The sequence below is a fragment of the Petaurus breviceps genome, unplaced genomic scaffold (genome assembly GCF_028583685.1).
Source record: "Petaurus breviceps papuanus isolate PSGF00001 unplaced genomic scaffold, PetGlider_PUasm1.0 178, whole genome shotgun sequence".
NCBI classification, from domain to species: Eukaryota; Metazoa; Chordata; class Mammalia; order Diprotodontia; family Petauridae; genus Petaurus; species Petaurus breviceps.
The window spans coordinates 17,451,567-17,463,704 of NW_027185777.1; the positions used below are offsets into that span (position 1 = coordinate 17,451,567).

General features: G+C 37.8%; 1 protein-coding gene across 1 annotated transcript in view; it reads left to right on the top strand.

Moving 5' to 3' along the window:
- The window catches only part of GPR158 (G protein-coupled receptor 158), a 446,391-nt gene that overhangs the window by 297,099 nt on the left and 137,154 nt on the right, over positions 1-12,138 (top strand). The window lies entirely within an intron of this gene.

A 12,138-nucleotide genomic window follows, 5' to 3' on the forward strand; every position in this document is an offset into this window, starting at 1 on the left:
CTCAACCGGTATCTTTCAAAGGTAGGAGTCACCTGTAGTTCTGTCACACCTTGTTATCTCTAAATAATGTTTGAAGAAACTCAGAGGATAATGCTTGTCATTAGCTATGACACTTTTTTGTTTATATCTAAGGATGCTTAACAAACATGAAATAATTGTGCTGCTGGGGCTTTTTCCTCACCATCTTTTTTTCTACTCCTGACACTAAAATTGTGGTTTATATGTGTGTTAAACTGATTTCCATGACTTAAATTCATACAACAGTTGTTCAGTAGTCGTAGAAAACTATGTCTCTGATGGATTGAAATTGATGATCACCCAAAGGGAATTGAAGAGTTTGCCTAAATAGGTGTGAATTGGTTGCATTACATTACAAATAACTTTGAAATAGTATGACTTATAGCAGAAAAATGTGTACATTAAAGATAAGAAAGGATCATGTGGGAAGATTACAAATAGCCAGTGACTCACCCATGTGTTCCATTTGAAGTTAAAGGCATCAGAAGAAAATGGGTAAGGACCCTATGAGGGTGGGTGGACCCTTCATGCGAGGGAATGTACAAGTATCACTCAAGATGGATAAGTATGGATGAGCTACTGTCTACATCATTGGAGGGGATATCCACACTGAAGAGATTAAAGATCCATTTCTGTACTCGAGTACTGAGTAAGCCTTTGCTTCTTATTCAACCCACTTCCCAAAATAGCTATCCTGAAAGAGGGTATAACATCATATCCCAGCTGGTTTTTCCATTTCAGCTCTGATAGTTCTCAAATAGTTCTCTAAAATTCACTCTTTCAGTGCCATTCACCACTCATGAGAAAAAAGGAAAGCAATTGTTCTTATCAATGAGCTCATGCCTGGTTCCTATTTTCCTCACTCTTTTTATCTACTCCAGTGAGAATTTCCTATTTTATCCATTGTAGCTAATCACACATTTGATGTGAATAAATAAATTTTTTTCCCAGGGATAAAAACTGTTCAGGGTACAAATTATCTAGTTGCAATGGATCACTATAATGTTGTTTTCTCAGCTTTGCTCAGAATCAAAGTGATTAAACCATAACTTTCTATGGTCTTTCCCCTGTGGGTTCTAGACCCTAACTCTTTGACTCTGAGCCTTAGGGTTGTGATTTGTCTTGGTCAGTTCTACTGTCTACAGCCAGTACTAGCTGAAGGTATTATTAGCCCCTATTTGGGTCTTCTTGTATCTTGTAGATATTAGGTACTTAAGAAATATTTGTCAGCTCCTCTCTGGAAGAATGACCTCTCATTTCTTTGTTTTATAAGTACACTCTATCTAACCTTGTAAGCAAACCATGCTATGGCTATCTACCAATCCTCATGTGGGTAAAACATATATTAGTTTTAAAAAGTAAGATAGCCTGGTAAAAGTATAGTCCATTGGGGGCGGCTAGGTGGCGCAGTGAGTAAAGCACCGGCCCTGGAGTCAGGAGGACCAGAGTTCAGTTCCAGCCTCAGACACTTAACACCCACACAAAAAAAAACTAGCCGTGTAATCTTGGGCAAGTTACTTAACCCCAATTGCCCTCCAAAAAGCAAAAAAAAAAAAAAAAGTATAGTCCATTGGAAGTGAGGAGCTCACAATTCTCGTCCAATCTATATGACTGTCTTACTTGAAATTAGGCATGTAACTAAGGCTGTATCCAAGTAGTAACACCTTGCATTGAATTGAATTGTTGCACTGGTCTTTTTAGCTTTTATAGATATAATCTGTATCTCTCTGTGTTCAATAAAAGCTTATTAGGGAATGAGGAGAACTGTTCCATATTCATAAGGATATTAGGTGAATATGAGTTTGTAGAGTCACAAAAATAGAAAGGATTTTAAAAGGTTACATCTCATCATGGAATGTTTCCCTTGGAAGAGACCTTAGAGATTTTCTGATCCAAGGCCCTCATTTTAGAGATGAGGAAACTAAAATCCCAGGAAGTCTTTCCAAGATCATATAACAAGTTAAAGATAGTGGCAGGATTAGAACCTGCTTCTTCACATTCTTAATCAAGTAGAATTTCTACTACATTGTCAGGGCCAGTCTAGGCCAGACCTCATTAGGTGAGTTATTTTCTGCCTTTTGAAAAGAGATGTTCAGAGGTAAGGACTACTCATCATGGCTGCATCATTGGTTCCAATCATATAGATGGCCTACAAAGGAATGAGACAAGTTTCCATGTTACTCCCTCATTAGTAAGGCCATAAGTCAATGTTACTTTTTGGATTTATGTTATCTTTGCAGTTTTTGAGGCATGCACTATGGAGAAGGTATCTGTGCAAGAAGATGGAATGTAGCAAAGAACTAAAGCATTTCAAATGAGAGGGCTATAGACACAAGACTTTTAGGGCCATGAAAAAATGACTTACCTTATTACAAGGAATTGAAATTCAATTCAATTTCAAGTAGAATGCAAGCTACTTGAGGGCAGGGATTGTTTTGTTTTTAACTTTGTATCCACAGGGTCAAGCACAGGGTCTGATATGTTGGGATGATGATAGAGTTGGGGCTAGGGCTAGTGTTAATGATAGAGAAAGGTATAGGGATGGACCTGTGATGTCCTCAGTATAGGAATTCTCAGGTAAAGAAATTCCCTCTAGGAAGCCAAGATGGTGGAGTAGAAGCACAAACTTGCTGTGAGCTCCTGCTCCAATCACTTCCAACACATGTAAAAAAATTGACTCTAAACAAATTTTAAAGCTACAGAACCCACAAAGTGACAGAGAGAAACAAATCTCCTGCTGAAGACAGCCTGGCAGACTGACAGGAAAGGTCTGTTGCAGCACACTGGGAGCCCAGCCCAGCACAGCTTGAGCCACATGGTTCTTGCCCCAGGGCAGCCCCAAACAGCTGTGGCCAGAGCAGACTTCAGGAGGGTGAATCACCAGCAGCTGTGGTGGTTTCCAGACTTCTCCAACCATAAACATGAAAGACAAAGTACAAGGCCAGTGTGGAACTCTGTTGGAATGGTGGGGAGGCAAGGGGAAGGGAGAACGGAAAAGTGTGGTCCAGTCCCTGCCCCTGGGACAAGAAGTGGCAGAGGTGTAGTGGCTGTGCAGTGGCCACATGGCTGCCTCAGGAGCTCCTGGCCTGTATCTGCATCATGTAGGGGGACCAAGTGACCATTCAGAGGGTAATCACTCTTGCTTTAACCTGCTGTGGTGGTCCTGAGGTGTGTGGCCAGGTGCCAGAGCTTGTGGGGACTGTAGAGAGGGCACTCTCCTAGTAGCTCCAGCAGCTGCAAAAACCCCAGACAAAGCTCTCTCCATCCCAGAATCAGAGTTCTACCATAGCAAAGAGCTCAAAAGTCAAATAATTGGCTGGCAAGATGAGCAAGCAGAGAAAGCACAAACAAACCATAGAATCCTTTTTGGGGGGATAAAAAGGATCAAGGCATGGAGCAGGAGGAAGACGACAAAGATAGAACTCCTGCATCAAAAGCATTCAAGAAAAAATATGAAATCAAGAAGGATTTTGAAAATCAAGTAAGAGAAATGGAGGAAAAATTGGGAAAAGAAATGAGAATGATGCAAGAAAATCATGAAAAGCGAGTCAACAGCCTGCTAAAGGAGACCCAAAAATTCACCGAAAAAATAACACCCTAAAAAATAGACTAACTCAAATGGCAAAAGAGGCCCAAAAAGCCAGTGAGGAGAAGAATGCTTTAGAAAGTCAAACTGGCACTCTTGTTCAGCCAGCCAAGATGCCAAAAGGGAAGAAGGCCAAGGGGAAGAAGGTGGCTCTGGCCCCTGCTGTAGTAAAGAAGCAGGAGGCCAAGAAAGTGGTGAATCCTTTGTTTGAGAAGTGTCCCAAGAACTTTGGCATTGGTAAGGACATCTAGCCCAAAAGGGACCTTACTTGAATTGTCAAATGGCCTTGATACAACAGACTGCAGTGTCAAAGGTCTATCCTTTATAAGTGTTTGAAGGTTCCGCCAGTGATTAACCAGTTCACCCAGGCTTTGGATCGTCAGACATCTACTCAACTGCTTAAACTGGCTCACAATTATAGACTGGAGACAAAGCAAAACAAGCAAAGTCTTCTGGCTTGGGCTGAACAAAAGGCTGTAGGCAAAGGAGATGTCCCCACTAAGAGATCACCTGTTTTCAGAGCAGGTGTTAACACTGTTACTACCCTGGTAGAAAACAAGAAAGCACAGTTGGTAGTGATTGCAAATGACATGGACCCCATTGAGCTAGTGGTCTTCCTACCTGCCTTGTGCCGAAAAATGGGGGTTCCTTACTGTATTATCAAACATAAAGCAAGACTTGGTCACTTAGTTCACAGAAAGACCTGCACGAGCATTGCCTTCACACATGTTAACCCTGAAGATAAGGGAGCCCTAGCTAAGCTGGTGGAAGCCATCAAAACCAATTATAACAGATTGATGAGATCCGTTGTAACTGGGGTGGCAATGTTCTAGGTCCAAAATCAGTGGCTCATATTGCCAAGCTGGAAAAGGCAAAAGCTAAGGAACTTGCAACCAAATTGGGTTAAATATATATTTGATTTTTCCCCACATAAAAATAAAAATTTAAACAAAAAAAAGCCAAACTGGCTAGTTGAAAAAGAAATTTCGAAAACTCACTGAAGAGAATAACTCCTTCAAAATTAGATTGGGGCAATTGGAAGCTAATGACTTTATGAGAAATCAACTTACTATAAAACAGATCCAAACAAAGGAAAAAAATGGAAAGCAATGTGAACTATCTCATTGGAAAAACCACTGACCTGGAGAATAGATCCAGGAGAGAGAATTTAAAAATAATTGGACTACCTGAAAAGCATGATCAAAAATAGAGCCTAGACACCATCTTTCCAGAAATTATCAAGCAAAATTGCCCTGATGTTCTACAACCAAAGGGCAAAATAGAAATTGAAAGAATTCAACAATTGCCTCTTGAAAAAGATCTCAAAAAGAAAACTCCTAGGAATATTATAGTCAGGTACTGGAGTTCCCAGATCAAGGAGAAAATATTACAAGCAGCCAGGAAGAAACAATTTCATATTGTGGAAACACAATCAGGATAACTCAGGACCTGGCAGCTTCTACACTGAAGGATCGAAGGGCTTGGAATATGATATTCCGGAGGGCAAAGGAGCTGGTATTAAAACCAAGAATCACCTACCCAGCAAAACTGAGCATCATGTTTCAGGGGGAAATATGGTCATTCAGTGGAATATAGGATTTCAAGAATTCTTGATGAGAAAACCTGAGCTGAACAGAAAATTTGACTTTCAAATACAAGAAGCAAGAGGATCATGAGAAGGTACACAGAAAAAAGAAATCATAAGGAATTTATTAAAGTTGAATTATTTACATTCCTACATGGAAAAATGATAATTGTAACTCATAAAACTTTTCTCAGTATGAAGATAGTTGAAGGGAATATATGTATATATATATATATGTATACATACACATATATGTATGTACAGGAGGATATATGTGTATATAATTATATATGTAAGTGTGGGCATATGTATTTTCATGTATATGTAGACAGAGGGCACAGAATGAGTTGAATATGAAGGAATGATACTTAAAAAATAAAATTAAGAAGTGAGAGAGGAATTTATTGGGAGAAGGAGAAAGGGAGAGATAGATTAGGGTAAATTATCTCATATAAAAGAGGTAAGAGAAAACTGTTACAATGGAGGGGAAGAGCAGGAAGGTGAAAGGGAATGGGACAACTTTATTCTCATTGAATTTGGCTTAAGGAGGGAATAATATACACACTCAATCAGGTATCTTACTATACAGGAAAATAGGGGGGAAAGGGGATAAGAGGGGAGATGATAGAAGGGAGGGCAGATTGGGAGACAGAGTAGTTAGAAGCAAACATTTTTGCAAAGTGATAGGGTCAAAGGAGAAAATAGAATAATTGGGGGGTGGGATAGGATGGAGGGAAATATAGTTAGTCTTTCACAATATAACAACTATGGAAATAATTTGGATAACTACACATGTACAACTTATATGTAATTGCTTATCTTCCCACTGGGGGCAGGAGAGGAGGGAAGAAAGAAAAAAATATGGAACTCAAAATTTTCAAAACAAATGTTTAAAAAAATTTTTTTTACATTCAACTGGGAAATAAGATATACAGGCACTGAAGTATAGAAATCTATCTTGTCCTACTTAAAAAGTTTAGGGGCTCATGGGGGAGGATATAAGAGAGAACAGATTGGGGGAAGGGGTACTCAATAAGCTTGCTATTTGGGGGTGGGATAGGGGAAAGACCAGGAGAAAAAATTGTAACTCAAAATCTTGTGGAAATGAATGATGAAAACTAAAAATAAATTAATTAATTAATTAAAAAAAAATAAAGGCACACTTCTTCCTGTTTCCAAGCACTTAGAAGTATCCTCTGACTATTTCCTAGAGTCTTAGTATATGACAAAACGATTTCTAATTTGTGGTTAAGAAGAAACTGATTTTATATTAATAAAAAGTTTCAGGTTGAAAACTGCATCTATCCTTTTTAATGATGACTTTGAGGAATGATTGATGTTGACATTGGCAGGGGAAGGATAATGGGCAGTATGACAGCTTTGTTTGTCTTATCTCCATTGCTGACCACCATATATCCATAAATGTATGGAGTCTATGTAATGATGTATCACTTCTTTCTTGATTATATATAAATGACTATCTGACAGCAGTATCTAGCTGGCCAATAAAATCAGAATATAAAGGATCTTTGAGATCTCACAAACAACCAGTTTCTATATTAGATGAGAAAACCAAACTGTAAACTTGAGCACTCAGACCAGTATGAAGCCAGACCAACTAAGCAAAGGAGTGACTTACATAATACCATACAGAGAAATGAATTTTAGTTTGGTTGTTGGGAGAGAGAGGGAGGCATAGGAAGATGTTGCTGTCCTACAATTCTCACTATACCATCTCAGTAAATATTACTGGTAAAAGCCAATTTGATATTGGGAATATATTAACTTGTTAAATGTTTGTAGGAAGCACACTGAGGAGAACAATAGAAAACCACCTCAATCCCACTGCAATGCCAGAGGGTTTCAGAGAACCTTAAGGTACATATTAGTTAGCTACCCTCTTTAATCCCAACTGTAAACTAGGTTGAGGGTTGAGACAGTAGACTAGAAAGCCCATCACACATGAAATGTGATTACAGAAATATAGATGTAACATATGCACATGTGTGTATGCATATACTTATATATGTGATACATTTAAACACATATTCGATAAGATAACATCAAAAGTGCTCTTTTTTTGTACCTGCCTGCACTTCTTTTTTTGTTTTCTTATTACTTATATTTTTAAATTATTATGTAAAGGTAGAACTCTTTCTATTGTAATATGCAACCCTGAGTATATATGTAGGTATTTTAAGAGTTACTATTTATTCTTTATCTTAGCTGATGACCTAAATTCATATTTTTCTTTAGTTAAAAAACATAAATTTATCTAAGAAAAAAAGAAATTCCCTCTAACAATTCCAATTGGCATTTCCTCTGTAACTTATACCCTGGAGAACGTTGAGCAATTGAAGTGACTTGCTTAATAAATGCTTATGGATTGATTGCAAGATGGTCTTCCAAGAACAGAGATACAAAGATATCCCTCACTCCTAATAAGTCATAGAATCATAGATTTAAGGCTAGAATGGAGCTTAGAGGCCATCTTGACTAACCTCCTCATTTTTAAGTTGAGAAAACAAATGCCAGGAGAGAAATTCAAGTTTATGCAGGTGGTCAATGGATTCAAGACTAAGACCGGATTCAAACACTGTTCATGTTATTCCAAATCAAGTTCTTTTTTTCATGCCACCATAATGCCTTCTTTGCTGTCCTCAAGGAGATTCCATCCTATTAGAGGGAGTAAGTAAATGCAGAGTATGTAAAAAAAAGAATACAAAATGATTTCAAGAAGGAGAAAATGTTCATCCCTTGGGGGAGTCGAGAAAGGGTCTCCTCTCAGTGGTGGCACCTGAGCAAAGGATTTTATCAGTGGAAGGTGAACCGGGAGTGAATTTCTGGTTGGGGGACCACTTTTACATGGAAGAGGAAAGTAAAATAATATCTTAAACTCTTGGAGAGAAGAGCAAGCAGGCCAGTTTAACTAGGACAATGTATGAAGGGACTGAGGATGAAGCAACCAGCAAGGTAGGTAGGAGCCCAGATTCAACTCTATTTGTGATTTTTGCAGTTTATGTGGGTAGGAAAGCTAAGTCTGTAGGCAAAAGGTAATTTTTTTGAGTGTGTTTCCAATCTGTTTTTCATTTTTGGGTTAATTAATTACTGAATTTGTATATGTAGTCCTTCTAATAAATATTGAAAACACATTGAATTACCCCTCCCCAAACACAATAAAATCAACCAGCCAAAGAAACCAAATTTACTGTTTAGTGGAATTGAAACAGGATTTTGAACCCTATTCGTGTGTGTGTGTGTGTGTGTGTGTGTGTGTGTGTGTGTCCCTGAGAAGAGGTCTCCTGGCTTTTCTTCAACACAAATAGACATTTAATGAAATGGAGGTGGGAAGAAAATATTTTCTATGTAACCGCAGGTTCATTTAATCTAGCAATGCTGAAGAGCTCAGCTTTGGGATTCTGCTTGCCAGGGAGCAGATTTCAAAGACAATGGTAATGAAGGCCCTGGGCTGCTCTCCCTTTGTCCTTTCCCGTCTGCATCCAGCATTACTCACCCCATTTCTATCATTTTATGCTACCCAGCTCCATTCTTTGCTAGCCAAGTTTATCACTGTGTTACTGAGATAGACACCATGCTGTTTTTTGTAAAATGTCACTCATGGAGGGGGAATAGTCTGAGGATGCACACTGAAAGAAATGTTTCCCAAAAGCATTCTCTGTCTAAATTCATGTGGAAGGACAGGTTGGGTAGGGGGGCTTTGTTCATTTTCTTTTCTTTCCTTTCTTCTTACCTTTCAGGAGAGCCATCTGGAGACAGAGCAGACCAGACTGTTGTGAAAGATTAAACACAGTGTGACAGGATAGGTCAGAATAAATGCTTCTTCCATACTAGCTGCATACAGCCTTGTTTTATTGTGGCTTCCTTTAGATTGTTGGCTGTTCGATATCTGGGTCAGGGGGTTATTTAGAAAGTGCTTAGATGTTCAACATTCCTTTTAGGCTAGGGAAGTGAGTCTTTGGATGAGTGCTTACCACTTGAGTCTGAAGGCTCTGAAATTGTGGATGTGATGACAGCCAGATCAGACTCAGATACGCTCCTGTAAGTGGTTAGGGAAATAACAAGAATCAAGAGACAAGAAGAAAAGCCAGAAAGAGAGCAATTAAGGGGATAATCAAGATCATAGGATTTTTTTTTCCCTCTGGATCTGGGAGGGACCTCAGAAACCATATCATCCAACCCTTTCATTTTATAGAATAGGAAAGTGGTGTCCATGGAGGTATAATGACTTGCCTAAAATTGTCTAAGTGGTAAGCCTCAGAGGGAGCATTTGAACCCAATTCCTCAGACTCTAAAAACAGCATCATTTCCATTGTTTCATCTCAAAGGAGCCAAGAGAGGGGGAGCGTCAAACAATGTCTACAGATGCACAAGGATTAAGGAGTGTCAGAACTGGGAAGACACTTTTGGTCAGACAATTCAAGTATTATTAGAGCCATTTGAAATGTTTCAAAATGCTCCTTGAAGAGAGGTTTTCTCTACTCAGTAGAGAATATAAATTGAAGAAGTTACCAGTAGAACATAGATGAGAAATAGGCCAATAGCTGAATCAGGAAGAAGGGTCAAGAGAAGGCTTTATTGTTTTTCGAGAGTTGAGAAAACATGAAATTGTTCATAAGAAGGTGGGTGACCCAGCAATACTGCTACTAGGTCTATGTCCAAAGGTGATTAGGGAAAAAGGGAAAGAACTAATATGATCTAAAATGTTTATAGCAGCTCTCTTTGTGGTGGCAAAGAATTGGGAATTACAGATATTCCCGTCAGTTGGGAATGACTGAACAAATTATGGTATATGGTTGTGATAGAATAATACTGTGGTATAAGAAATGATGAATTCAATGGTCTTAGAAAAACATGGAAAGACTTACATGAAATAACAAAGAGCTAAATGAGCAGAACCAAGAGAACATCACATATAGTAATAAAAATATTGTTTTAAGATTGACTTTGACAACCTATATTGAATTGCATGTCCTCCCAGTGTGGTTGGGTGAGGAGGGAAGAAGGAAAAGAATATGGAAATCAGAGTTTTAAAAACAAATGTCAAAAAAATATTTTTTACATGCAACTGGGAAATAAGGTATATAGGCACTGGGGTATAGAAATCCATCTTGCCCTACTAGAAATTTGGGGGGGGGATGGAGGAGGATATAAGAGAGGACAGATTGGGGGAAGGGGTATTCAATAGGTTTGCTGTCTTGGGGTGGGGAGTAGTGGAAAGATGGGGAGAAAATTTGTAACTCAAAATCCTGTTTAAGTGAATGTTGAAAACTAAAAATAAATAAATTGAAAAGGAAAAAAAAAGATTGACCTTGAGTGAATTAATCATTCTATTATAAATACCTAAGCTAACTATAAGGGACATATAAAGATAAAAACTATCTGCATCCAGAGAAAGAACTGATAAATAGAAGTATGTATAGCATGAGTTTACACATATATACCTATTTGTGCCTAATGGTAGCCATCTCTAGGGCAGGGGGAGGGAAGACAAAAAAATTTACATGATAACTTTATTACATATTTAAAAGGAATAACAGATTTGCAATTTCATGTGTAATCATATTTTTATTGTACTATGTTATGGAAATGCTTATTTTATTCTTTATAGAATAATTTTATTATATATATATAATATATATAAATATATATATATATATTTATATATAAATATATAATATATATAATATATATAATAATATATAGAATAATATAATAATTTTATTAAAAAAATAAAAAAAGATGGGAAGCAATCTATGGAACAGATTGGAAATGCACTAGAAATGAGAGATGATTGCTAGACATGGGGTGATATTGCAGAAAGAACATTGGATTTGAAGCAAAGAACCTGAGTTTGAATTCTGGCTCTGCTACTCATTCCCTCCATTATCTAACCTTCCTGGCCCCTAGTTTCCTCTTCTATAAAATAATATGGCTAAACTAAATGATCCCAGTGACCTCTTCAACTAACTACTATTATCTGAATTTTTAAATTTTAATATGAAACTATAGTTTTAAAAAACACGAGGAAGCATAGTATTGTGAGAAAAGGGAACTGAGCTTGGGGTTTAGAATGATGTTTGAATCCTGATGTTTACTGGCTGTTTGACCCTGAGCAAATCGCTTGAGTTCTCTCAAACCTTAGTTCCCTCATCTCTAAAATGGAAATAATGATAGTACCTACCTTCCAGGGTTGTTGTATTCAACATTCTTCTTAATGGGTTGAATGAACCCCTGTATGGCATGCTTATCAAACTGGCAGACTGCACAAACTGGGAGCACTAGTGAATATACTTTATGAAATAATTGGCAAAAAAAAAGATCACAATGGTCTGACTCTAATATGATGACATTTAGAAGAGATAAATATAAAGTCCTGAGTTTTGAGTTAGAAGAACATTTCTTTTTTGGTCAAAAGCTTTATTAAATTCTTTATTAACTTATTAATTTACATAATTCATTTCCACCAGATTTTGAATTACAAATTTTCTCCCCGTTTTTCCCCTGCCCACCTCCCCAAAATAGCAATCCCACAAGATATCCCCTCCTCCAATCTGCTCTCTCCCCTATTTTTTCCCATACCCCTTTCAACTTTCCAGGGGATCTCTATTCCCCAGTGCCTATATATCTTATTTCCCAATTACATGTAAAACAGTATTAATAATAGTATATATATATGTATATATTTGAGTATTTTATTTTAGAAGATAAGCAGTTCAGTATAGGTTGTACATGTGTGGCTAATGCAAAACAATAACATAGTAGATATATTGTAAAAGACTGACTATATTTCCCTCCCTCCTACCCCACCTCCCACTTGTTCTATTCTCTACTTTGATCCTGTCCCTTTTCAAAAGTGGGTGCTTCCAACTTCCCTCCCCCCCAGCCTGCCCTCCCTTCCATCATCCCCCCTCTCATCCCCTTCCCCCCT